General features: G+C 41.6%; 1 pseudogene; it reads right to left on the bottom strand.

Annotated features, from left to right (window-relative positions):
* The window catches only part of LOC121192916, a 54585-nt pseudogene that overhangs the window by 10500 nt on the left and 17861 nt on the right, over window positions 1-26224 (bottom strand).

The following is a 26224-nucleotide window of genomic DNA, read 5'->3' as shown; positions in this document are numbered from 1 at the left end:
ATCACCATGTCATGACATCCTGCAGCTACTCATCCCAAAAAGCACTCCCAAAAAAAAAAATTCCTTAAAACACATTTTTAGACTATAAATCCTATTAAGAATGCATGATTTATAGAGCAGGGAACAGTGCAGAGTCAAACAAATAGAGTTCATTTGCAATACTAGGCAGACTTTAGTAGTTTTGCGGTTAAAGTGCTGAGTGACAGCATTAATTTAAAGGTGTTTACATTCACACCAGATGGACGGTGTGGGGATCTTAGCCATTTTATAGGAAAAAGTTTTAGGGGGTGTTAAGAATTTGGTTTTTAAAGTTGCATCAGCAGCACTTTTACACATTGCATGGGCTGCTTTTAGCTCTATATTGGTCTCTACCAACTCCAACTGAAAAATATCTGGCTCTTTGAATGCGCCGCTATGTCTATTTTCTGTCTGTCTGCGGCTTGGAGTTGGACAGGTAGCAGGGTGGGCCTGGCCATCGGGCATACCAGGGCAAATCATAATAGGCTGCTGTACCATTTCCACCAGCCCTCTCTGTGCACCTGTCATTCAGGGTGCACATGAGGATGTGCTGCGTGTGCTGGGCTCACGGGCCAATCACAACCAAGTTTCAGCCTTCCTCTACCCGACCCGAGCAGCCCTGACCTCAAGGCCGGTCCCCAGCGTTTAAGTCCAGGGCTGAATTTTGTTCCCAGTCCGACCCTGGCAGGTAATGTACAGTTAGTAATGTCATGTCTGACACGGCAAAGCAAGAGAGCGCGTCATGTAAAAAGGACAGTTCCCAGTGAAGCTCAATACCAAGAGACTGCACTGCCAAACAACTGTAATGACGATGATAATAATAGTGATAATGATAATGACAATGATAATCTGAGCAGCGTTTTGGTGTTTACATATATGACTGTGTTGTAGTTATGTAGGAGGAACTCACCTACGAGCAGAACCACACACAACAGAATAGCCATCAAAGCTCCAGTGCTGAGGCCCACAGGCAGGAAGATGGCCTCGGCTGAACAGGTCAGCAGCGAGCCTCCCGCCTCGCAGGAGCACACCCGGATGGTGACGGTGGCGGTGCTGCTCTGAGCGGGGTAACCGCTGTCCTCCACCACAACGGGAAGAACGTAGACATCCTGCAGCCGCCGCTTGAAGCCTGAGCGCCGAGTCACGATGCCAGCTGTGTTGTCTGGAAACCAACAGAGTAACGTGCAACATCACTGACCGTGTCCTTGATATTAACAGCTCACTGACTGGCTGCCATCACACCACCATCTGAGATCACACCCTCACAGAATGATGAATGTATGGAGCATTAGCTGAAGGGTTCGCCTCGGAGGACAGGGCTGGTGTTATTCTACATTTTTCACGCCATCAAGGAATTTGATGCAGGGACCAAACCAGCAATGTGTCTCTCAGTACCTTCTGACTTCCCTAAGCTATCACTGCCTCTCAGCTCCAACCCCACTGGCTCCTACTGAAGCTGTAAATCTTTAAAAGTGGCTTCAAATACACTGTTTACTTTTTAAAGAAAGGCTCTGTAATTTTCTTGCTTACTGTAGTGTTAAGCAAACATTCCTCAAACAAACTAGACAAAAGAAACTACTGCATTTGTTGTCAGTGGACCGATCCACATTTGGTGCTCCAGTGAGTATTTGGGGCATAAAGACAGTGAGAGTGGGACTAAGTCAAAATAAAGCGTCTGTCTAACGTGTCTACAAAGTCTGTGTTCGTGGTACTGAAAAAAAAAACCTCAATGTTTAAATATTACCACAATTTAACCACAAAACCATCACAGTTTTTTTCAGAAAAAAATGGACTTCACATTCAGCCATTTTGGTAGTAGCTATGTTTCCATCAAAATATAACACATTTTGAGAAAACATGTTTACTTTTCACTGTGCTATTTCAGCATCAAACTCCTGCTTTGTATCTTCTCTAACTGAAACCTTCCCAGTAATCAACACACTCTCATTCTTTAATGGTTGGAGCAGGTTATTTATATTTCAGGGCATGCACTGAGACAGTCAACTGAAAGAAGTGTGGTTAAAAGGCTGGAAGCACTAGTTTAACATTAGACTCACCTGCAAAAAAAAAAACAAAAAAAAAACTGTACTGACAAATAAATTGCACCTGTTGTCATGGAGGGAGATACTAATGTAATATGTATAAATGAAAGAGTTTAACATCACACTCTTGTTCCAGGAGGTGCAGGGAATCAAATGCCAGGAGGAAAGAGAGCTTTACCTTTGTTCTTTTGGGAGTCATTTGTATTGAATATGATAAATGCTAAAAGCTTAGATTCAGGAACACGGTGACATTGCTACTACAAACAGACGAAAGAAAGAGATGCCAAGCAGAGAGCTATGTGAGAACAGTCTCCTAACTTGTCTACGAAGGTAGCAAATTAGTTTCCTTTTGACAAATATGAGCATAGGGTTAGCAGCAGACAATCAAGAGTACATGAAACTCCATGAACAGCCAGGCATGGAGCTTATTTAAATTGTTCTCTGATGTAAAAGACCTTCTTCCCATGGCAGCGATCATGTGGCACACTTACACAAAACACAGGAGCCTGTCTGATGCATCTGACATTTGGTATTAGAGCAGAAAGAGGATGTGCAATTTATAGAGAGAGCACAGTTTAAAAAGATGCTCTTTTCTTCCAAACTACTCTGTGTGTGTGTGTGTGTGTGTGTGTGTGTGTGTGTGTGTGTGTGTGTGTGTGTGTGTGTGTGTGTGTGTGTGTGTTTGTGTGTGTGTGTGTGTCAGAAAACATCCATTCTTTCCCTCGCTGGACGGAGATGTAGCCTGACAAGGTAGAGACCATTACGGCACCTTGTTCCTGTTACACACACACACATACACACACACACACATATGCTCCAGTTCCCCTCAGTGGCTGCAGGCTTGTGTGTCTGACTCTATCAGATGCAATTCTGACTGCGTAGGTACAAATACACAAAAATATAACAATGCTTGTTGGTGAGGTGTTGCAGGGGGGGGGGGGGGGGGGGGGGCAGGAAATGTCAGGGGAGGATTTGTTAAAGCTGATCATCCCAGAGCAACATTCAGAGGTATCAGACACAGACACGTTCTTCACTCAGCGTGGTGTAAGAGAAAATATTAAATAGCAGCAAGTGTTTCCTTTTTGTTTTAGCAGTAAAAACTGTTGCTCAATTATTAAAGCATTAAAAAGCTTATTTGAGCGTTGCAGCTAACAGAGCTGGCTGTGCCCGTGAGCAGGAAGCTAGAAGAAAAACTGTAATCCTTGTTGCTGCACCAATGCCTCCCACGGGTTTGTTGTAACTCCTGAGAGTTAATGAGAGGAACTGTCTAGCCGGTGAGGCTCATCAGTGGCAGGTGAGAAGAAAATGTGTCACAGAGGTAGCGCACATCTGTCTGCAGTGAGCAGTGACTCGCACTGCAGCTCAGATGGAACTGGACGCTCCAAAGTGGGGAAGGAACGGAATGAACTGAAGAAAATAACCAAAAAAAAGAAGACAAAACACAAATGGAAAGAAAAATTAAAGAGGACATGTTATAAAAAACTGACTTTTGAATTTAATCTGGGTCTCTGCTGCAGACAAAGGTAGTATTTAAGTATTTAAAAATCATGTATCAAGTAATAAGTACTAAATATTTTCATCCAAATGTTTGTAAGGTCAGATCCATCATAACATTCTTGACTGACAGGTCAGGAGGATGAGACAGTGGATGTAAAGTCCCCGTGTTTTTTTGTCCGTTGATTTTACAGATATTCGGATTCCGTGTCTCGTCCTGAACGAGACAACCCACTCTGTCCCCCAGCTGGTTTGGATGCTGGGACACAGTTTGCCTGCTCTGCTGCCTGTTAAACTCTGCGTTTAGGCTTCCAACGTTAGACCTGACAGATTAGCAAGCAGCTTCTGCTAAAACCATTCGCAGTCAGTCCTTTATATTGTCAGCACTGTTTTTTCCTGCTTTTCCTGCTTTAATTTGATCATTTTGGTGTCTTCTCATCACACTGTCAAGTGCCATTAGAACTGTGATCCCACAGGAAGACACAGCAGGGAGACCGCTCTGATTTTCTGCCCTGAGAGCTCCATCATCAGCTGACACTCTCAGTGCAGAAGAAAATCTTTTCTTTCACAAAGGTTTTATGCAATTACACTGTTTAAACAGGTCAAATGAAAAATTGATTTAATTCCATGCAGGCAGAGGAGAAAAAAAAAAAAATCTGATTCACTTAACATCCCGGCTCAGAAAATGGGAAATAAAGTTTTGCTAGCAATCCTTTACTATAAGTAGTGAAGAGTGACTGTGAACAGCACAAGATATTTCTCTGTTTGACAGACAAAATGTCTTCAATTATCCACAGTATTCTGAAAGGGTAACACACAAATAATCTGCATCACTGACAAACATTTTAAAGCATAAATATGGCAACAACTGTCTGACAGTAAAAACGTATGAAGTGAAAAGATCCAAGGTGCTCTGTGAAACATGGACACAGGACAGTCGTGTACAGTACAGCACAGTAGCTGCAGATATTTTAGTTACTGAGTAGTTTTTCAAGCTCATCAATCAAGTTTCATTCAAGTTGATTGGTATTAAGGCCCAAAGTGAACCAAGAAAACATCCCCCACACCATCACACCACCACCAGCAGCCTGGACTGTGGACACAAGGCAGGTTGGGTCCATGGATTCATGCTGCTGATGCCAAATTCTGACCCTACCATCTGCAGCCTCAGCAGAAATCCAGCTCCATCAGACCAGGCTACGTTTTTCCAGTCTTCATCTGTCCAGTGTTGGTGGACCTGTGTCCACTGCAGACTCAGATCTCTGTTCTTGGCTGACAGTATTCATAGGAGTTACAGTGGACAGTTCTGCACCTCATGGTTTCTGTCCAGTGTCAAAATAAAGTGTCAATTCAGGACACAGTGTCTCCTTTATGTAGAGAGGTGAGAGATTGGAGTGTTAGATGAACTTTTTGTCTTAATATTTTATATCAGCCATTCAGCCACTTCTGTGTTAAGAGGTCACAGCGTACATATAACCTGTGTATGCCCTGAGGTTACACCGTAGGCTACACCATAGCTGCTGTGCACCACCTCAAAAATGTATCTCAGACAGCTGAAGCCTCATGTTAGCTTTAGATACACTCTGGAATACATTTGTGGATAAAAGCAGGACTGTGGTTTGGCCCCTTATCACTATCAGGAGCACTTTCTAAAGGGATATTTTAATGGCTAGCATAGATCAGAATGATTACAGCAAGCAAACACTGTTTCAACACTGATATGGGTACCTGCCTGTGGTTGTAAGACAGACTACAAACCTGCAAAAACGTTTTGGTTTTTTTTGGCCACTTGAGGGCAGCAGAAATGAGTTATGAACAGTTGCCGTTTTCACATCCAGCTGTTAAGGAGGATAGTCATATTATAGTCATATTTATCGCCTGCCTGTGAATGTAAGTCCAATATTCCTTCTCTGTTACCTCTGTTTTTTTTTATCTCTACCAATTCCTGAGGGAAATATCTGACTGGTTGCTAAATGCTGTACTTTGTACAGCAGCTAGTCACTGAGTGTGTCTGTCTCACTATAAGAGCACTGAGAATACAGGAGCTGAGCAGTAAAGTTGTGGGCTGGAAAGTTAAACAATGATCTTAAGCTTGCTGTGAAACACGTTCAAATCACCATTTCATACCTGCTATTGTAAAATATCAGTTACACTAACTTTAAAGTACTTTAATAATGAATTAAAGAAGTCACAATACAATAAAAACCCCCTTTAACTTACTTCCAAAATCTCGAACAGTGAAGTTTCTGTTGCGGAGCTCCTTGGGGGTCTTGAAGAAGAACCTCTGGCCGACAGGAGGGAGGTCCTTGTCCACAGCGCTGACCGTCTGGATTACCTGGTCAGGAAGCCAAGAGAGAGTGAACAATGAATCTTATGCTGGTTCAGATTTGGTGGCTGATGGGAAAAAATGTCAGGCAGGAAGATGAAACAGTAACTTTGTCCCCTCACTCTTATGTGGAGGTGCATGCGGTTAAAATGTTACATGAAGAACCACTTATAAATAATAACTATCATTGTAATCATGGTAATCGCATAATCTTTGTAATCACTGCACTGTAAGTATCCATGGTAAATATTTAGCAAATGAAGGAGTTTAATAAATGTCCCACACTGCTTTGTTAGCGTCTCTCCTTTGAGTTCTATTCAAACAGACAGAGACACAGGTCAGCTTACCTGTCCCACTCTGGAGTTTTCACAGACGTAGGTATCTGAAGGAACGGCCAGCTCAGGGGGGAACTCGTTCACATCCAGGATGTTGACTGTCACTGACACTTTGGCGGACAGCAGAGGGTTGTCTGTAAGGGTCAAAGTCATGTGAGACGACAGGCTCAGTGACACATCCTAACACATTCATCCAACATACTGACAATCAGTGTGTCCTCTGCAGAAATGAAGGCAGTACGTAGAGCCTGTGCATTATCAGAGCCAAAGGTTCCCTGATGATATGTTACATTTGACTGTGATGTTTAGGGAATGTTGATCTTGATAATTCAGTTCATTCAAAGGGAGTAAGTTTTGGTAAAAATGATGATGATGATCATATTTAAAAGTGCTCTCTCCATAACATCCATCTGTTAATGTGAGCACATCTGTCTGCACAAAAACAGGCTGGGTCCCTTCCTGTCAAGCCATGAATTAAAAATGTGTGAGGGTTTAATGACTGTTGGACAGTAGCTCACTCTATTAACCACAGGCTCCTACAATATCAGACACTACCAGTAAAACTGGTACTGGTTTCAGATATGTACAGTTTTAACATTTACCATAAAATACAAAATACAGAAGGCAGTTCCTAAGCTCATGTCATATTATTCAGCCAAACCCTTTGCTGTGTTATGTCCTGGAGCTCCAAGCTGTCACATCAGTTTTGGCCACTAGATGGAGACAGACACTTACCAAATGTTTCCATGGTCCCCAGCTGTGTGTTTGTTTTTAGCCTCATCTCCAAACACCTGTTACATAATCTTTTCCCCAGTCATTTTTTTCTCATCCTGCCATTTAACTTACACAATCCTGTTCTTCAGTCTATAATGGAGTGTGAAGGAGGCGGGGGATTTATATTGTTGCTCTGTCTAATGAGGAGGGGGGGGGGGGTTGGCAGATTTGTGACTCAGCAGCCCATTGCCCCCTCAAGAAGCTTACAGGAGGAAATCATATGGTGCACACGCAGTGTGGTTGAGTTAAGCTGCTTGCTCAAATTTTCTAAATTTAGTTTCCATCACAGTTACTACAGCTGCAGCTGCACTCCAACCAAATGTGCAGGAAACTGAGGGAGAGAGAGAGAGAGGGGCAAAGCCATGTTCAGCTGGAGTCAGAACGTAACAGCATCCATCAAGAGCAACCCTCAAGAATTTAACTGCCCCACTGGTTTGTCTTTAGATATTTCAATCATGTATGTTATAACTTTCATTTTGATTCTGCCCCCACGTAGTGATCAAATCTCATGAAGTCAATTTGCTAAGAGGAGATGGTGACTTCTCAAGAAACATGGTCCATCCCAGATCAAGGGAAGCTGTCAGGATTACACACGTGGCCGCAGGTTTAAACATTTTATCTTTAATTCAATGAGAAGGACAGAGCCAGAACCACAGAAACAAATGGAAAAAAAAACATCTATAAAATCTCAAACAGTTTTAAAAGGAGTGGCTGACTCAAATGTGTGCAATCATGCAGCACCCTACTATTACCTTGTGAGACTGTTAATTTGTTTGCACTTTTAATAAACCAAGTACGATGTTAATTTTAATCTCTCGCATTAAACTCTCACTTCTCACTTTAGTGCACAAAGCAGATGTTCATTTTGAGACGCCGCGGGGATTTTGTGTTTTTTACGATATCAGATTGTGGGAAATATTATTATGCTCTTACACCTTCTGGGCTTAACTTTTATTTTGGTTTGTCAAACTTTAAACTTCATCTGTAACAATTTTTTTTTTTACACTTAATATCACTTTCACACAAATAAATGTTTGAAAAATCCATGCACAAAGGAACGGGGCTTAAAATGATTATTTACCACCTTCATGGTGTCTGGACCTTAGAGGGTGAGAAAACGGGTTGGTTAATATGCAGATGGTGTGGAAATAATAAAGTGGTGTCAATCGATCAAACCATGCAGCTGCTCGGTGGGAGCTCTGGCTTCCACAGGTTATTGTGATCGGCAAAACCTTTATGTCGTCCAGTGAAGACAAACACAGACACAGCGCCCTTTCCTCCATTTAAACTTATTGGTGTCGTCCATCAGTCCGAGAGAGGCATCAGCCACTCAGCATCTCTCTGCAGCACCTTGAACTTGCTGCTTGTTCACAATAATGTTTAAAGCAAAGTGTGTCATAAAACTCATGAGCAGCAGCACCCGTGTCAAGTGACACCTGTGGTGAGTGAGTTACTACCTGTACACAACTGTCTGGATCAAAGGTGCATTTTGCATTTGTATAAACTGCCTTTAATGTGCTGCTGTTTGGTTTGATGTGATGATCTTCGAAAAGTTTGTAAGCTTTAAACAGAGATTCCAGCTGTGGACAGTGAATGCATTATTTCATGGGTAAGCAACCTGAATCACATAAAGGACAGGCAGACTGACAGTGACAGTGAAAAGAGGTATTTATAGAAAACATTAGATGGCTACTGCTGAGAAAATTCAGACCACAAATAGTCTCAAAAATGGTACTATTGGCTGTGTGTGCTTGTTTTGGATGCAGGATGCTCTTGTTGTGGAATACTTACTGACTTTGGTTGCCACCACAGTGATATTGTGCTGAACAGCTGTCTCTCTGTCCAGGTATTCATTAGTGGAAATGGTTCCCTCTACAGTGTCAATGTCAAAACAGCTGTCAGCCTCCGTGTGCCACTCCAGCGAATACCTGCAGAGGTAAGACCGGTCCGTATGAGAGAGTAACGAGCTGAAGTGGTGAGCTGGGTGCTACCCCCACAGAAATGCTCTCCCACCAGCAGCCAGGGCACAATACAGAAAAAAAAACTGCAAAGTTCTACTTATGCTGGTTTTAAGCACAACAGTAGGAAAGCAGTGCAGTGTTTTGAGGTTCAGTATCGGGACACCCATGATAATGACCTACTCCTCTCAACACGAGTGCAGCTGTATTTATTATTCAAACCAGGGCTGACGTTCGTCAAGCTTTTAAGACAGCCGCTGCAGAGGTCTCTGAAACATCAGATCAAGAATAATAAAGTTCAGACACATTTATCAAGTGACTTTCTCCTACTTACAGCCAAGTGTAAAGGTCTATTTTAAGAGCAACTCTCGAGTCATCACATGACTGACCACATGTATGATCACATGAGAAGGAATAGCCAGAGAATCAGAGAATTAGTGCTATGTTATTGTGCAGGAACATATAAAAGTTCTTTGTGTTAAATCTTTAAATCTCTGGAAGTAACTAACATGGGAAATTAACAACAATCTAATATAATGTATAAATACACAGATCAGGCATAACATTATGACCACTGACAGGTGAAGTGAATAACACTGATTCATATTTTGTCCGGTCAGTATCTATCAAAAGTGGCCCAAGGAAAAAACAGCCAATTACAGCAGAGCTACTGGACATGAAATTGTTTGACAGAGGGGTCACATTTGTCTACTTTTAAAGAAGCCTTACAACAGCACATGTTAAATCCACACTTGAGAAAACAAAAGTATTGAGCTGGTAGGATAATGAACCCATTTTACATAATTTAACACCTTTCCTTCCTGGAAGGATTCTCAGCCCCCCCCCACAGGAGTGTCCGGGGAATTCTGGGAGTTAAAAGCGTGGGCTCCTTGACTGTAATCAGTACAGTCACAGAGATTCTTTTATGAGGAGAGGAATAAATTATTATTTAAAATTAATACCACATCTGAATCAAACAATGTACGAGTGTACTCTGACAGTGGCTACATGCCGTGCAGGGGGCTGTTAAAACCTGTTCCCACAAACGAATGAAGAGCTTGTTACCTGACGGCGCTGCTGCCGGCATCCAGGTCGTGAGCTGTCACTGAGCCAATGATGGTTCCTGGAGGAGTGTCCTCGTACACGTCCATGGAGTAAGAGGTCTTGGTGAAGACAGGAGGCTCCTCCGTGTCCAGGACGTTCACCTTCACTGTCGCTGAGTCCTTGAAGGGCCCCAGGTGGAGGAAACGGGGGTCCAGCTGTGCGTTGGACGCCTCAACCTTGAAAGTGTATGACTTTTTGGTTTCATAGTCAAGAGTCTGCAGAAACACAAGAATAATGGAATAGAGAGACATGGAGAGATTAAATAAAATCTGAAACATAGTATATCATAAACTGGTATTTTAATGATGATGTATACATGTTGAAAAATTTTAACCTCATTTTGTTACATGTCAGGCAAATGAACAAACTAGAGTTTGACATGAACAAAAGAAAGTCAACCCCACTGTTTCAAGAGAAATTTCTAAAAGAAAAAAAAAAGTGATGGTACGGTACAAAAGCTAATCATTGTACCCTTTCCATCTTATTAGAGGGGCTGGAGCCAGTTATGCTAACCTCCATGTCTTTGGACTGTGGGAGGAAACTAGAGGAAACCCACACAGGCATGAGGACAACATGGAAACTCCACACAGAAAGGCTTTGGCCTGCCCCATGTCATTATTATTGTTGTTGTTGTTATTGTGATATTTCTGTCATTAACTGAGTCTAAAAAACACAAGTAAATAAATCTCCAGTTAAAGAAGGCGTATTCCAACAGTCTGATTTTACAGACATCCAGTGTGTGTCTGTTACTAGAAACAGAATAACTTAAGGCTGGTCAGTGCAACAGAACCAAGACAAAAACACGAACAAAGCACAGCGTCTTATTAGTTCACCAGCTTCTGTAGATCGTTTCCCTGTTTCAGACAGAAGCCTTGACCGTATAAATATATCTCTCACTGACGACTGTTAAAGATGGCTGCAACTAACTGTGGACCAAGCTGTTTCCGCGTCTACAACCTCAGGCAGCGTTTTGACAGATCATCAAGTGATAATGTATCATCTGTTCAGATGACATACTGCATATAAGATCACTGATAAAAAAAAAAACTCTGACACATACTTCTCTTGAGCTGCTCGCTGTACAATTAGACACATTACAAACACACTGATTCAGACATATGAAACATATTTATAAGCACAAAACTTAAATGTTCAAGACACAACCTCAAGATAAGATTAACTATCACAGCTGACACACAGGAAGCAAAGACCTTTACCAATACAATATAATTACAAGATAAGGATTTTGTAATCTTTACATAATTCAAAGAAAATGTTTTTTTCTTTTTGTGAATGCAATGTGCCTCCCTATGTAAAACTAATGAAAAAAAATTGAAATTAAACTTTGCCATGTGTAATATAAAACAAAATACACAAAATCCATAAACATTTCACAACATAAATCACTGACCCTGCCATCATATCACCTGTTCTAACAGACCAGAGCTGCTATCTATGACCAAAACCTTCATTCATTTGCATCTTGCACTTACCAGCTAATCAGCATGCTAGTAGTTCACAGTGAATAGAAAATAAAAGTGTGATTTGAATTTCTAGATTTATGAGTTACAAGATTCTCAAAATTAAAAAAAAAAAAAAAGTTAAATAAAAAGTAATGAATAAACGGACAGCGGTCCTGGACTGTATGCACTGCTGTGGACAGACACCACTGTCCTCTTCAGAAAGACATCAGCAGATATGACTGACTTTGCTGTCACTGTCACTCATCCAAATACACAATCTGCACATTCACACACAAAATTCAATATTTCCATTTCTGCATTTCCAGAGCGGTGCCAGGATAACCTGCCTTATTGTTGCATAGCAACCTTGACTGCATCTTGATATATTAATTCCTCACAGTAGAGACTTCAAAGGGCAGCATATTCGGTTATTGATGTCCAATCACTCAGCTGAATGCACCTCTCCCTGATTGATTTGGACACGGAGAAGGGTCGATTTCCATTCTTCCCCATGCTTATCTGTTTGTGAATGCACAGGAGGGGGATGCAGGAGACAGCCTCTTTGATATGGAAATGTAGCCGCAAACTGTACCAAGACACATTCATATACATATCAAACCCAGTTTGTCTCATGAAGCCAATTCACATTCCTTAGCTTGACTGTCGCTCTGTACTGTATCCTCAGCATGAAACCACGTGGATGTTTTGGCTCTACTGGAACTCTACCTACCTCGGGTGGAAGAGCTGACTTGAAGATGAGCGTCTGGTTGTTGCACTGCAACAAATGCTGCTGAGGAGGCTTTTCAAAGCTGAGGGAGAAGCATCTTTACACATACACACACACACAAACACATGCACATATAATCCCTGGGCCCACACTAACACACATTTGACTCTAGCTCTCATCCACTCACTCCCACTGTCCTTGTGGGAAAGAGACATATTGTCGTTTCCCACAAAGAGCCCTCTGTCGATAAGCTCTATTGATAGATAATGTAAAGGAGGTGACAGGCATGTGTGGATTTCAGAGTGGGAAACCTGTGCATCTTCGTGAACATAAGTGGAGAGAAAATAATTCCAGAAATAAAAATCCAGCATGGTCATTCTTAGTTCATCACAGATATATGTTGATTTCTGCATAGAGTATATATGAAGACCAATAAGTAGCAAGACAGAGCAGTACAGACATGCCAAAGATATGTTTGTAGTAATTTACAATGTTTTGTCCACAAAACAGAATCAATGGAAACTGTACTCAGTGCTCATGTTGGTTCAGATCATTTCATAAACAAATTTAAGTTATTTTAATTTATATATTATGTAAAAAAGAAAAAAAAAGTCTCCGTCCATCCATCTCCATTTAAACTGGCCTCCTGTGTTTCTCCATTCACAATTCCGTGAATAAAGTTTATTCAAATAAGACAACCCCCGTCCTCAACAACGCTGACAACAATGTTGATCTGGCAGAAACTTCGGCCTGATTCTAAGGTTAGTCAAGGGCAACCAATTCAGAGTTACAATTCGGGCTGAATCTGTACAGTGTGTGCCCGGCTTAACACTGTGTGTACACAGAAGGCGTAGTGTGGGCAGCATGTTAGCAAAGCAGCAGCAGCAGCAGCAGCTTCAATGCTCCATCTGTGTCTGCACAGGAGGCACAGTGCTGAGTTGTAGGTCACCCACGTTTTGGAAGCGTTTAGAGCTCAATACACATTCACTCTGAGTGAGTGAGTGAGTGAGTGAGTGTGTGTGTGTGTGTGTGTGTGTGTGTGTGTGTGTGTGTGTGTGTGTGTGTGTAAAATGCAGGAAAACAGACTTGAAGAGTAAAAATACGCTTTGGGTCGTGTTTATAAGTGTATAGAGTGAGTAAAACACGAGCCGTCACGCGGCATTTGTTGATTAAAATAGAAGCGCACCTGTTCTATGAGACATGTGAGACAGACGACTAAAAAAAAACCAAAAAAAAAAACGACGGGGCACAGGTCTAAAAAAGAGCAACCTCATCAGGATAGAGCAGCAATTTATTTTTTTTACTGTTTTCATTGCAGCTAATCTGCTTGTTTGAGGAGGCGTACCACCTGCATGCAAGAAGTGGGTTCCATGCTGTGATGGTCAGGACTCTGGACTCTGAATCCAGTGATCCGAGTTTAACTTTTGGAGAAACATTCAGAAATTCAGAGTAAAATGTACAAGTGATCTGGTTCTTAAGTTTGGCCTTTCTGAGCACCTGCCAGCTACATCTGCTTTCGCACATCTCTTATTTATAACCTTTCATTGTGTCAACTCATTACAGTAAGCCAATCCTCTTAGACCAGGGTGGGGGGGTACCTGACATACAGCAGAGCACTTTTATGGTGAAAAGGCCGGCAGGAAAAGGGGAACAGATGAAAGAGAAGAGGGCAAAATAAGATCTCACACTAATGAATTTTCAAATAGCCGAGTTACAGAGGAATTAAGTGTCTCCTAATTGACCCGAGTTTGTCTATTGTAGACCATCGACATGATTAAATAAAGGGGAGAGCTAAAAACCTCTCCTGGATCAATAAACTTCACTCTGTGTTTCACTTGGCCGACACACAGACTTGTAGGGTTAAGTGAGGAGAAAGAGAAAGGGAAGAGGGCTGATTGGCAGCGAGGGACCCAGGCAGGATTTAACTGATTGGCATCTGGCCACAGACAGTAGAGAGAAACACAGACAGCAGTGGAGAGGGAAGAGGTGGAGAGAGGAGAGTAGCCGGCCAGAGATTAGTGTCTGATAGAGATGCAATATGCTTCCTTTCATATTACAGTGATTAAAAAAACAGTGGATATTGTATCAGTCTGTGTCTGCAACCTGCAACCTCACGCTGTCTTTTCAGTGGTTTTGGCAATGGGTCCTGAGGACATGCCACGTGGACGCGGCTGCTGCGGCTATCAAGATGACACATCAGACATCTTAACCACAACAAGTAGAGGAGGTGAGGAAGTGAATGTTGCTGCCTCTTAACACCTGAGGTGGCTTTACGGATTCTGGCTACTGTCCTGCAGCTCCCGGATTAAAGCCACACTCTTCCTCTTCCTTACTGCATCCTGAAATACCAGACCTTTCTCTCAAGTAATGGCACATCTCACCTACATTTTTGGCCTCTTAGCGGCAGTGCAAAAAAGCTGTAAACACAACACTCAAACATTATCACCTTCTTTATATGTGCTGACAAACAATTGGCTAATTACACTTCAAGCACACACAGAACACGTTAGGATTCAGCCGGAGTTGTGGTTGTAGCATTCTCTCTGTTAGCTCTGGTTTGGTCTTCACCAGCTCCAAAGGAAAATATCTGGGTCTTTGCTGCTGAATGGTATCAGGTGAATGGTATCAGGTTTTAGGGTTTATCAGCGTGATCCCAGAAAAACAGCTGCTGCTGCTGCTGCTGCTGCTGCTGGAAATGACTGTTAACTGCTGTAAAGTTGCAAAACAAAACCAAAAAACACTGATTAGTGCAGCTTGTGTTGTCTCCCCAGTCAAAAACAAACAAGCAAAAAAAAAAAAAGAATCAGACATTTCAAACTATTTAGATCTTGACCTATAGTTACAGCCAGGCTGGATATTTTTAAGTGAGACTTCAGTATTCAGGAAGAAATTCACTAGTCACTTGAGTAAATGACTTATCCTTAAACATTTACACATTTTTAGTACAGCAGCAATTAACTATTATACTACTATAAAAGACTATTACATAAGACTGCACTTAACTGGTTTGTATGAAAAGATCTGGTTTATCTCAGATATTGTTTATGATTCAGATAAATGCGATCTGATGCCGGGCTGCTCGAGACACATTTTTAGAAAGTACAGCAATGTTCTCTGTGGCTGAGCCTAAAACTGAATGAATGAAACTGGAAGATCGTCTTTGAAGCAAAACATTGGTTAAATAACCTAATTCTGTTGAAACAATAAGTAAGTGAAGCATTAACGCCACCCAGAGACATGGTGATACGCTCCATAAATGTTGTTTGGTGGTTCTTAAAATTCCACTGACTGGACAACTGTACAGAGATAAAATTCAATCTCACAACCCTGTCTAATTTAAACAGCTGCTTCAACTACATCAGAGATGCCAGAGGTTATTACTGGATAAATGGGCCTGAACAGCAATTCAGTGTGTGGTCACCCACTTTCATCAAAGTTTTCACGAAGCAAAGCAGACGGATGCTTCCTGAATATGCCGTGTTTCAAAACACTGTCATCCTCTCGCCCACTTCTGGACGGTGAAAGACAAACAAACACATGACTAAAGGCCTGGAAATGATTTCATGCTGCAGCCTGACAAGTCTGTTCTGTTCTCTCCGTGCCTTAATGATTTATACGTTCGCTTAAATGAGGGGCAGTTATTATTAAAGCTCATAGAAGACTCAAAAGACATCTATGCCCACACACTTACAGTCATTCCCAAATAAAATTTGGAGCCGGTGAAGCACAAACCTGAGCCGTCTCAGCGCTCTCTGCATCTCTTTCATCACTGACTAATGTTTTCCTTTTGAACAATGAATCAGCGTACAAATGACAAGTTCCTCAGGAGTTGCGCGCACATGAAAAAGCTTCATGTCCTCATGATGTAACCTCCGAGGATTTATCATTTTCCTTTTCTATAATAAAGTGTCCTGAGGGGGGAAAAAATGCATCAGGTATGTCCTCAGACGTCTGCGCCTACCTGTGTGCTCTGGCTCATTTCTGTCTTCTGCCATGTGAAACTCTTTTGGTTTTCTGTTGCTTCGAATCCTGAGATCCACACAAACACAACAGCACTAAGACTTCTATTCAGAATAGGTAGGAACACACCTGGGGCCTGTTGTATGGAATCTGTATGAAAAGGCCTTTATACAGCATCAATCTATGTGTATATATGTATATATACTGTACCCTTCAGTGTGCATATCTATGGACACTTAGGACACTTCAAACTCTGAGATTTGGATTTGTCACGTGACATGATGACATGGCCCAAGTGGCCCCCACCTGACTGGCACCAATGCTCTGTCTGAATACCATCAGGCAGTACACAACCTCAGCTGGACATTTCAGTAAGACCATGGGGCTGTACTGTGGGAGCAGAGAGAAACCAGACTCACAACAACAACAACCTCTTTTCCAGCCTCTCTGAACAATCATTTAAATACCTTGGGACGGAGACAGACATCACCTCGTCCTTTTACCGTCTCTGTGAACAAGAAAGGCCAACAGCACATCCACCTGCTGAGGGAGCTCAGGACTTTCTAACCCTGGCTTACAGGACACTAATTGAATCTATACTCACCTTCAACATTTCAGCTCGGTACAACGCCCTCACCACCAAACACAAAACAAAACAAAATAATTGGTTGACCCCAAACTTTCCTATCTGAGCTGTACACCTGGTCAATAATCAGGAAAAACACTCCGATCAAGCAAGGACTCTTCTTTTCTTTCCAGTTCCTGCCATCGGGTCGACACGACTAAGACCCACTGGCCCCGAAAAACATCCACACACTTTTATTCCCTCTGCGATCATCACCCACAACAGATCAAAAATAGGCACTGTACTCTGACCTGTTTAACACTGTTCTTCTCACACTGTGTGTATTGTGTTATACTTATTCTTAACTGGCAACAACAAAGATAAATGTCTTATTCTTATGTCTCTTCTTAGATGTAGCACTTTGACCTTTTTCTATATGTCTTAACGCTTCAGAATTTTTTCCAAACATGTTTCATGTCACTCAACACTTAAACTGTCAAGGTTGCAGTGGAAAGTAACTAACTTCACTTACTCCTGCACTTGAAGGTGCAAGGTCTTTGACGACTAACAAATGTTTGCTTGCTCGCAGTTTTCTCCTTCACTGCCTTTATTGGCTTGTTACTGTGACCAACTGTTGATCAGTTTAACAGCATGGAGCCAACAGCAGGGTGTGAAGGCACGATACACTTTACTACAATAAAGAGGAAGTTGAAAAACAGTTGCCTTTTCTTAATGTGCTTTTGATATTTCCTTAGCGAGAGATCTGAATATTTACAACTGTGGAAGACGTGCCAGAGCAGCACTAGCACTAAAACAATAAATAATTGATTAGCTGTTCCCCTGGTGCACGATTATTAGCTTCAGTGATATGTGACATGAAGCATAATAAAAAAAACACAGGTTTACTTTCCTGCTTCACCAATTTGTGCACAGGCTGTGTTTGGAATCAAGGCATTAGAAATGCACAAAGTCTTGAAGAGCAGTTCAGTTTCATAACGGTGAGTCAGCTTCTTTTAATGCTCGACGACTGCCTCTTTGTTTTAAAACAACGAGCTGGGACAAAATGTCAGCGCTGAAAGCCACGGATTTATGGCTTATCTCATTTCTAAAATAAGAGACATAGCTGGAAAAGTTTCGTGCTCGGAAAGTAGCTGTCATGTCTGTTCTGATTTGGAGGACAGTCTGAAATAAAAGCCTCCGCAGCCCTCTGATGTTAAACTGCTTGATGTGATATGACGTGTGCTGTGTGTTCCAGTGTGTGTCTCTCTGTGGGTGTGTATGAGAGTGTGATATGAAGTGGTATCCTTCTAGACGAAGCGTTTAACAGAGTTTAAATTTTTCCGGGTCCTTAGATGACTCCTTTTGGAAGAGCTCTTCCCTGTGATCCCACCTCCTGATTAAACCTTTATGAGGAGTTAAAATCAGTGAAACTGAATTCTGTGGTCCACCAGGAGCACGTGTCATATGTTCAAGCTTGTTATAAGTAAAAGTAACGCAAGATTTCATTTTTTCTACTGCGACTGAACTGATATTGTACAAAAAACACAAACACAGGAAAAAAAAGCCCTGCCTTTAAAACCACATTCAATCCCTGAATGAATCCCTCTCTCATCTCTGTCCTCTGGCCTCCTCTCCTTTGCTCCTCTACCTTATTTCTTTTCTACTCTTATTTCTCCAATATGGCTGACACTGCAGAATGAAGACTGTTTTGTGTGCATGAGTGTGTGTGTTAGTAAGAGGCATTATCTAGTCTAATAACTTGGTTCAATGGAAGGTTAAGACGCAGAATGATTGGGATCACAGCCAGATCAGCACATTCCTCCCACTCTCAGATCACTGACAGCACATCACAAGCAAAATGCTGCTCAGTGCAAAATTTGCCTTTGCTTCTGTTGCTTCACAGAAATGTGCTCTTTCCCAGTCAGAACTGCCCGCTGACTTCATACTTCAACAGATAACAATACAGGTAAATATATTAGAGAACAGCAACCAATCGTCTCATTCTGTTGTGGTGTGTGGACGGGTGTCAACCTGGACTGAAATCTAAAGGATTATAACTTAAAAGACTATAATCCTTCTATTTTAGGCTTTGAATAAATTTTTTTTTTAAAAAGCAGGAAGTGTTGAGTTTCACTGACAATAACTTACTACAGATCAAGAAAAAAATATGAGGCATGGGAATTCACCAGTGAGGGAAAACATTTCTGTTAGAGAAGAAAACCTCAGCAACAGCGTGGTGAGTATGACATGATTGATAATGTGGAAATGGACATTATATTGAATTTACGCATCATGGCACAGATTATTAGGAGGAGAATATACACCCTTCAGCCACAACATTAAAACTGGTGACTGGTTTTGATGTTGTGGGTCATCCTTGTGTAACTCAGTGGAGATATCAAGTTACTGTAGTTCAGTTTAAATACATCAAAACGTGACTCCTTTTAATGTATGTGCAGCTGATAATGAGTGTAAGTACCTTTTTCAGGACTACGATTCCCTCTTGACTTTGGCCGTTAGAGATGATGTCAAACATGTTGCCCTCATCTCCTGGAACGATGGCATAGTCCACCTCTGCGTTGCTGCCAGCATCCAAATCGTGGGCCCGAATCCGACCCACTGCTGAGCCGACTGGCGCCGACTCTGGCACCCGTAGATGGAAAATACCTGAGAGAATTTAAGAGAGGACATACAGACTGATTTTATTCATCCATCTTCACAGTCAAACTGATCAAACCAATCAAACGTCACTGCTGAGACGTTCTTACTCTTAGCAAAGCGAGGTGGGTTGTCGTTGACGTCGCTGAGGGTGATGTTGATGGTGGTGGTGGAGGCCAGGCCCCCCAGCTGACCTCCCATGTCCTTGGCTTGGAGAAGCACCTGGTACTCCTCTTTCACCTCGCGGTCCATGTTGGCCAGTGCTGTCCTGATCACTCCTGGAGGACGAGGGGTGTAGAGGACGAGTGGTTCATTATGATATTTAGCCTTTCATATAGAACCGTGGACAGAGATAAAACCGATTCTAGATGTAGTTCTTATTAGTCCAACATATGACATTATATAGCTTATATAATTAGGTCGAAGTGCCTCTGGTCCTCATTTGTTGGTGACCGAGCCAACATGGAGATCAAAAATTAAGATAAGCCACGGGCAAAATACAAGAAAGAGCAGCACCGGTTCAGGCAGAGACAATCACAGACACAGCACAGCAGGAGCTCGCTCAAGGTGTCACCAGGTGAAAGACTTATTGTCACATTAGAGCAAAGATTTCTTGGTTTCATGAAGTGATTAGAGAGATTAGGGGAAACAGTGCTCTGAGCATCTAATCAGACAGAAAAGCACACACGACACTGAGGTCATTTAACGTCATGTGCATTTTTTTAGTCTTTGAAACTGTCTGAATTTAAACTTTATTCTAAAGTTTGGAAAGCGTGACACACAACCACCAGTCAGTTCAGGAGGATGGATAGATGGATAGATGGATAGATGGACTGACGCAGCTTTCTCCCACCACAGCATAAATACCCTACTCTGCTGTAGGTTACATCACATTGTGAGCTTTTAGTGATATAATCTTAAATAAACTAAGTGGTCAGCTTTTTTTTTTTAAAGGGAATATAACATGGTAGATAATGTTCTTCAGAGTTATATAATATATCATTATGCATCTATTATATAATATATAGTATAAAATATTGTAATCACAATGATTGAATATGTAATTTAATAAATAAAATGATATATAATGTCAGTAACGTCACAGTAACAGCAGGCAAGCTGGTTTATCCCAGTCAACGAGCACAAATGAACAACCTCTACCTATTAAATGGCATAAGCCATAAATAAATAAAATGAATACAAATAAATAAATAATAAAATAAAAGTGCATAGTTGGGATTTTCTTTAGTCAACCCAAACAAACAGCAAAGGAGATCAGTGCTTGATTAGTGTGGTCTGTCCCTCTTCCTTACCAGTACTTGTGGGTCAAATTTACTGGTTATAAAAACAACAGGGCAGAGTTCATTAACAAACTGTGTCATAGTGTTTAGAAATGCCTGGTGGCGTCAGATGTTTAAATACCCGGGGGTGTGCAGCACAGTGTTTACAATGCTTAACACCACGGGGAAACTGAGACTGTGTTTCTATAATAGGGAACAGGAGACAAAGTAAATAACTGTGGTGTAGCCTTAATGTCATGGGCAGACAGTGTATTGTTAGTGGTGCTGAAGAGTAAGGACCGCACATGCCCCACCTACTTAGAAATTAATATAAGTTTTGATGAATGAATGACAGAAAAAAAATCCTTGGTTTTGCTCCTGTTATTTATCATCACTCAACAATATATTTATTAGCACAAGTCAGTAAAAAGAGAGCAACTGTAGGTCACCATGAATGAAGTAGAACATCTTCTACAGGACAGATTTGGCCCCAAGTCTGCCTTTTGAAGAAAAGAGAGAGATGAAACACCTCAACTACCACATGCGGTGGAATACTGATATACACTAAATGTGTGGTAAAAAGAAATAGCAGATTTAATGCAGAGCTGTTCTCAAGAAAAAATGTCAAACTGCTAGCTTGTCAAAGAAGGTACTTTTTTTTTTTTTTTTTTACATCTCATAGGTGTTATTTGGAGGGTAGGGTACCTGGTCACGAATGAGCTTTAAGGATCTAAGACATCTTTCTGATAAGATTACCAAACATGATAGCAGCAGAAAACCATCTACACAGAACGGTGAGACTTAGGAGCTGTGTCATGGGTAACCCACTTGTACACAATGCAAGTTAGGTGTCAAACATTTAATTAGAACAGAAAACTGAGGGGAACAACGCAGGTTCAATGCAGGGAAGCTTGGAACGTGTTCTAGCTGCCAGTCCAAGCCTTTTTTTGTGTTCATTCTGCTCCTTCTCTTTTGTGAAAAAAATGACTTTGCCTGTGTGTCTGCGTCTGCTGACCTGTTTGGGAAACCTACTTTCCCCTGTTTTTATTTGGACTAATGCAGTGTCCATTCAGCGTGAGTGTGTAGGCAGGGGCTGGCTGCTTCCAACATCCTCTGACTAGTTTGACACTTTCACCACTGAAACCACCTTTGTTTCGAGACTTAATCGTCGATGTAGTGTGTGTTGAGGCTGGATTGTGCTGCTCCTCGGGGTGAAAATGAAACATGACACTCTGTGCTCAGAGCAATTACCACACAGTTGAGATGTCTGTAAAGGACCGAGAGGGACTGAAAATCTTTACGTCCCCCTTCAGTGCTTGTTTTAGCATTCAGGTGCAGGACTGAGCAGAGACTCTCTCTCAGAGCTACTCGCTGTGTCACGACTGTTTGAATTTCATGCTTTCTAGGAAGGAGTGAATACAGCTGGGAGTGGGAGCTGGAGGTTCATGCAAAAGTCACAGATCTGTTATACAACTGTGTGAGTAACTCTCGGTTTGTTATGGAAGTTGTAACAGAACAGTTCTAACGCGTCACGCGGCGCTGTCCTCTCACCTGTCTTGGGGTCCACAGAGAAGTAGGGTTGTCCGTGAAGGATGCTGTACACGATGCGTGCGCTGTTGCCATATGTGGGGTCATCTGCATCTGTGGCAGTCACCTGTGTCACATAGGTTCCTAAACACACACACACACACACAAAGTTATATGTGGAAACCATAAACTTCATTGCGAATTTGTTACTGTTACCATGACGACAAAGGTCCAATATGGTAAGTAAGCCCATATGTTTGTTTTGTGGGATAATAAGATAAATAACACGACAAAACAAATAGTTAAATACATAATTTCAGGCTGCCCCTGATCCAAGTCGGCTGGGCCACTGTGACGTGGAGCAACAAGAAGAGAGGGTCGAAGAAAATCGTGGACATGGACATAAGACCTCTCATCCAACTGGCTTCATCCAAATAAACAGCATGGTGAGGAGGGTTTAAATATGGACACAAAAATAAATAGGATGAATGGTGACATAAAAATGTGCCTCATGTCATCCAATTCATTATAACAGCTAGTTATTATTCTGTTTCTTATTTTTGTCTTACTAATTAAGGAAAGACATGGGTCTTTACAGCAGATGGGCATCACCTGTGCATGTTATGTCAGTACAAGCCATCTTAGAGTCTTATTTCCTTTTTAATTTATATCTTATTATACAGCTTTTATTTATTGTTGGTTTTGGTCTGTCAGTCATCTCCTCTGTGTCTGTAAACTGTCTCATTATTTGTGCTGTATGCGACGAATGCTCAAAGTTCATACAAGAAACGCTGAAAAGTCAGAAACTCCACAGAAAAAAAAGTTCAAGCACATTCTCTGAAATGGGAAAACATCCCTGCATCTATTCTTAGCAGTCGACTTCTCATAGATAGGACGGGTTTTTATATGGATGCCTGTGCTGTTTGCTACCGCAGCTAATCCACTATACAGTTTGTTGCTGTATTTCAGAGCAGCAGAGACATACTGGGGTCAAGCTTGTGTTCTCTCAGAGCACTTTGGGTCTCAGCTGAAGCATTAACAGCTTAAGGCCTAAAGACCTTGACTGTTAAATTACCTCTCAGTAATGGTATTTAGCAGACAGATGGGCCACTAAGTCTGGCTTAGTGTGCTGTGTGTGTGTGTGTGTAGGTGTGTGTGTGTGTGCGTGTGAGTGGATGTGTGTGCCACAACTACAACTTAATATGTCCAAGCGCACCGCAAAGTGAAACTTAACAAGCGAGCTGGACAAAAAGCTTAGTGAATAACACTGTATAAATTTCAGTTAACATTTAGTTTAGTCCGACAAAACACGACAAAACATTTTAACTCCAACTTACTTACAGGAAAACATTTATTTTCAAGTATGCAGTAATAATATAATTTAAGGCTTCTAAAATTACAAATGTTTGGCTTCCATATTTTGTGGGGTTTTATTTTTTTCTTATTTTAGATTCAATTTTTCACTGTCAGTTTTTTCCCCCTTTACCTTTCGAGCCCTCGGACTGATGAGGTCATTTGATCATCTCCCCAATCCATCAAATATGTTGCCATGATTCCTGTTCTCAGCCTTGTTTATTCTGCTTCACACTCCAACACCAGATATCCTCGAACTTTCCTCCTGCTCCCCTGTTTCCCATCCCCAGTCTCTGGAACGTCCCCGCCTTCCTCCTGTCCCCTCATTTGCTCCCTTGTTTTTTTTTTCCCCCCAATCAGCTGCCAGACTGTTCCACATGTCTCCGTGTCTGTGCCCTTTGTGCTGTTTATGCTCTGGACTCTCATTCTTGTCACCTTTCCTGCTAACAGTATTTTGCTGTTGTCTGTTACCTGCCTGCCTGTCCACCCATCTGTCTGTACGGTCTGGTCTTCATCACTTGTTCTACTAAAATAATTTGGCTCCTCCAGTCTGCCTGTGCTTGGGTCCTTCCTGCCTTGACACATACGCCAAAGCAGCAGATCTCAACAAATACCAGCCAGATGTCATTCAATTTCTTGTAGTCATGGTCCCATGAGGATGAACTCTAATGCTGGTGGTGACGCTCTGACCTTTCACCTAGAGGATACAAATGTAAGTGCCACATTGCCAAGAACTATTCTGGGCACAATCAATGCTTTATATTTCCTCAGGAGTCATCATCAGGTGAAATTTTATACTTGAATGCTATGGATATTTGTGGCTTGCTGACATTTCTTTTGGCTGCACAATCAGGCCATTTTTTTCTATTGATTATCTGACAAGCATTTGCAGAATCAACTGAGCAAATTCCCACAAATTCCACAGATTTTCACCTGGTGTTGAACACTTGTCAGGAAGGTCATGGTCAGGTCAGAGGAAGCAGTGCTGCTCTTATTTTCACTTAGCAGATGAAGGATTTGTCTGTTACCTTTTGGTGGGGAGCTTAAGCAGGAAAAAGGCAGCATTAAATGACCTACCAACATCTTTGGCATGAGCGTGTTTTTCAAATGAACACGGTTAAAACATAAATGCCATAAATACCTGCCTGAGATCGAGACCACTTCCAGACGTGGCCTCGATGTTCCGGTCTGATTGTGTTTGCAATGCGTCCTTGATGTATTTAGACCTTCATTAACATGTTATTACTTATCGAGATAAAGTGTCCAGGTACAGATCTATAAGAAAAATATCTGGTTCATGCTGCATTTAAGTTTAAAATCTGACAGAAACTTTGTATAAAAACTTTATGAAGTTTTCAAATTCTAAAATGTAGTTCTGATCATACTACTACTACTGATCATTTAAAACGATCCCAGTAATTAATTAAGAATCATCAGAACTCAGCCCCAGTTAAACGTCCCGTGGTCTGTGACTCTTTCTGAGTTGCTTGTAATGGTGGTGATCAGGAGACTGAACCTTATTCGACTGATATTCTCTGTGGAAATGGCCTTTTCATCTTTTCTGATTCTAGTGTTGGCTATTATAGTTCTGATAATTATGTCAAATGCCCACACTGCAAGTATAAAGCACAGTTCTCCTTATTCGTCTTGCACCTCCTTACTCATTCTCATTGTCAAAGGCAACTATTTTGTAACTGTTCTTCCTCTGACTCCTCATTGTTCTTCTTTTTGGGAACTGAAGTGAGTCATTAAATATTTATTCTATGTGAAATATTATTGTACAAACTGTGTATTAAGAGAGGTTTGATGTAAGCTTAGTAAGAGCCCTTTTATCCTCTCGTCTTAGCCTCTGGCAGTCTTACCTGTTGGGGACATCTCGGGGACACTGCCGCTGTAGGGCCCGTCTGGGAATCGTGGCTCATTGTCGTTGATGTCCTGCACCTTGATGATGAACTCAGACTCTGGTTCCAGAGGGAGCCCTGTGTGGATGTCAACAGCCTGAGCCTTCAGCGTGTAGTAGGACTTTTCCTCCCTGAAAATCATTAAGTATAACACACACACTGATGTTAATATCACCAAGCAGCTAAACTATACAATAAATGATGCAGTCAGGCTGTGGGGCATCTGTTACTATTTATTATTATAGTTATTCCTCTGAAAAACCTGAGCTAACAATATATTACACTCATATCAACACACACTGAACACAGGAATTTGTGTGTGTTTTCAGTAGACCCGTGAACATATGAACTCGTCATTTTCCTTTAACCAAATTTAACTACGCATTGGTTTCTTCACCATAACCATGACTGTGAACTAACCCTAAACCTTAATAGTTTTAGTTCCCTAAACTTAACCAAACCTTACGCACAGAGGTTTTGGAACAATCATAAGCACATGCTCACATGCATGAGGATGTTCTAAGTTTCCCTCCTCTGCTCCTCACCTGTCACAGCTTGGAACTTAACCTGCCTTCACCTGTTTCCCATTAGCTCATTGTTCTGGCTTATTAGCTTGTTAATCTGCAAATTATGCAGCATCTGTCAAGAGGGGATCACATCAACTAACACTCCATTCACATGCGTAACTAGCTAATGTTAGCTTTATTATACCAGGTGGCTAAATAGCTTCAGTTTGCAA

The sequence above is a fragment of the Toxotes jaculatrix genome, chromosome 14 (genome assembly GCF_017976425.1).
Source record: "Toxotes jaculatrix isolate fToxJac2 chromosome 14, fToxJac2.pri, whole genome shotgun sequence".
Classification (NCBI taxonomy): Eukaryota; Metazoa; Chordata; class Actinopteri; family Toxotidae; genus Toxotes; species Toxotes jaculatrix.
The sequence above is the reverse complement of the archived record's forward strand: the minus strand, read 5'-3'. Positions and strand labels throughout refer to the sequence as shown.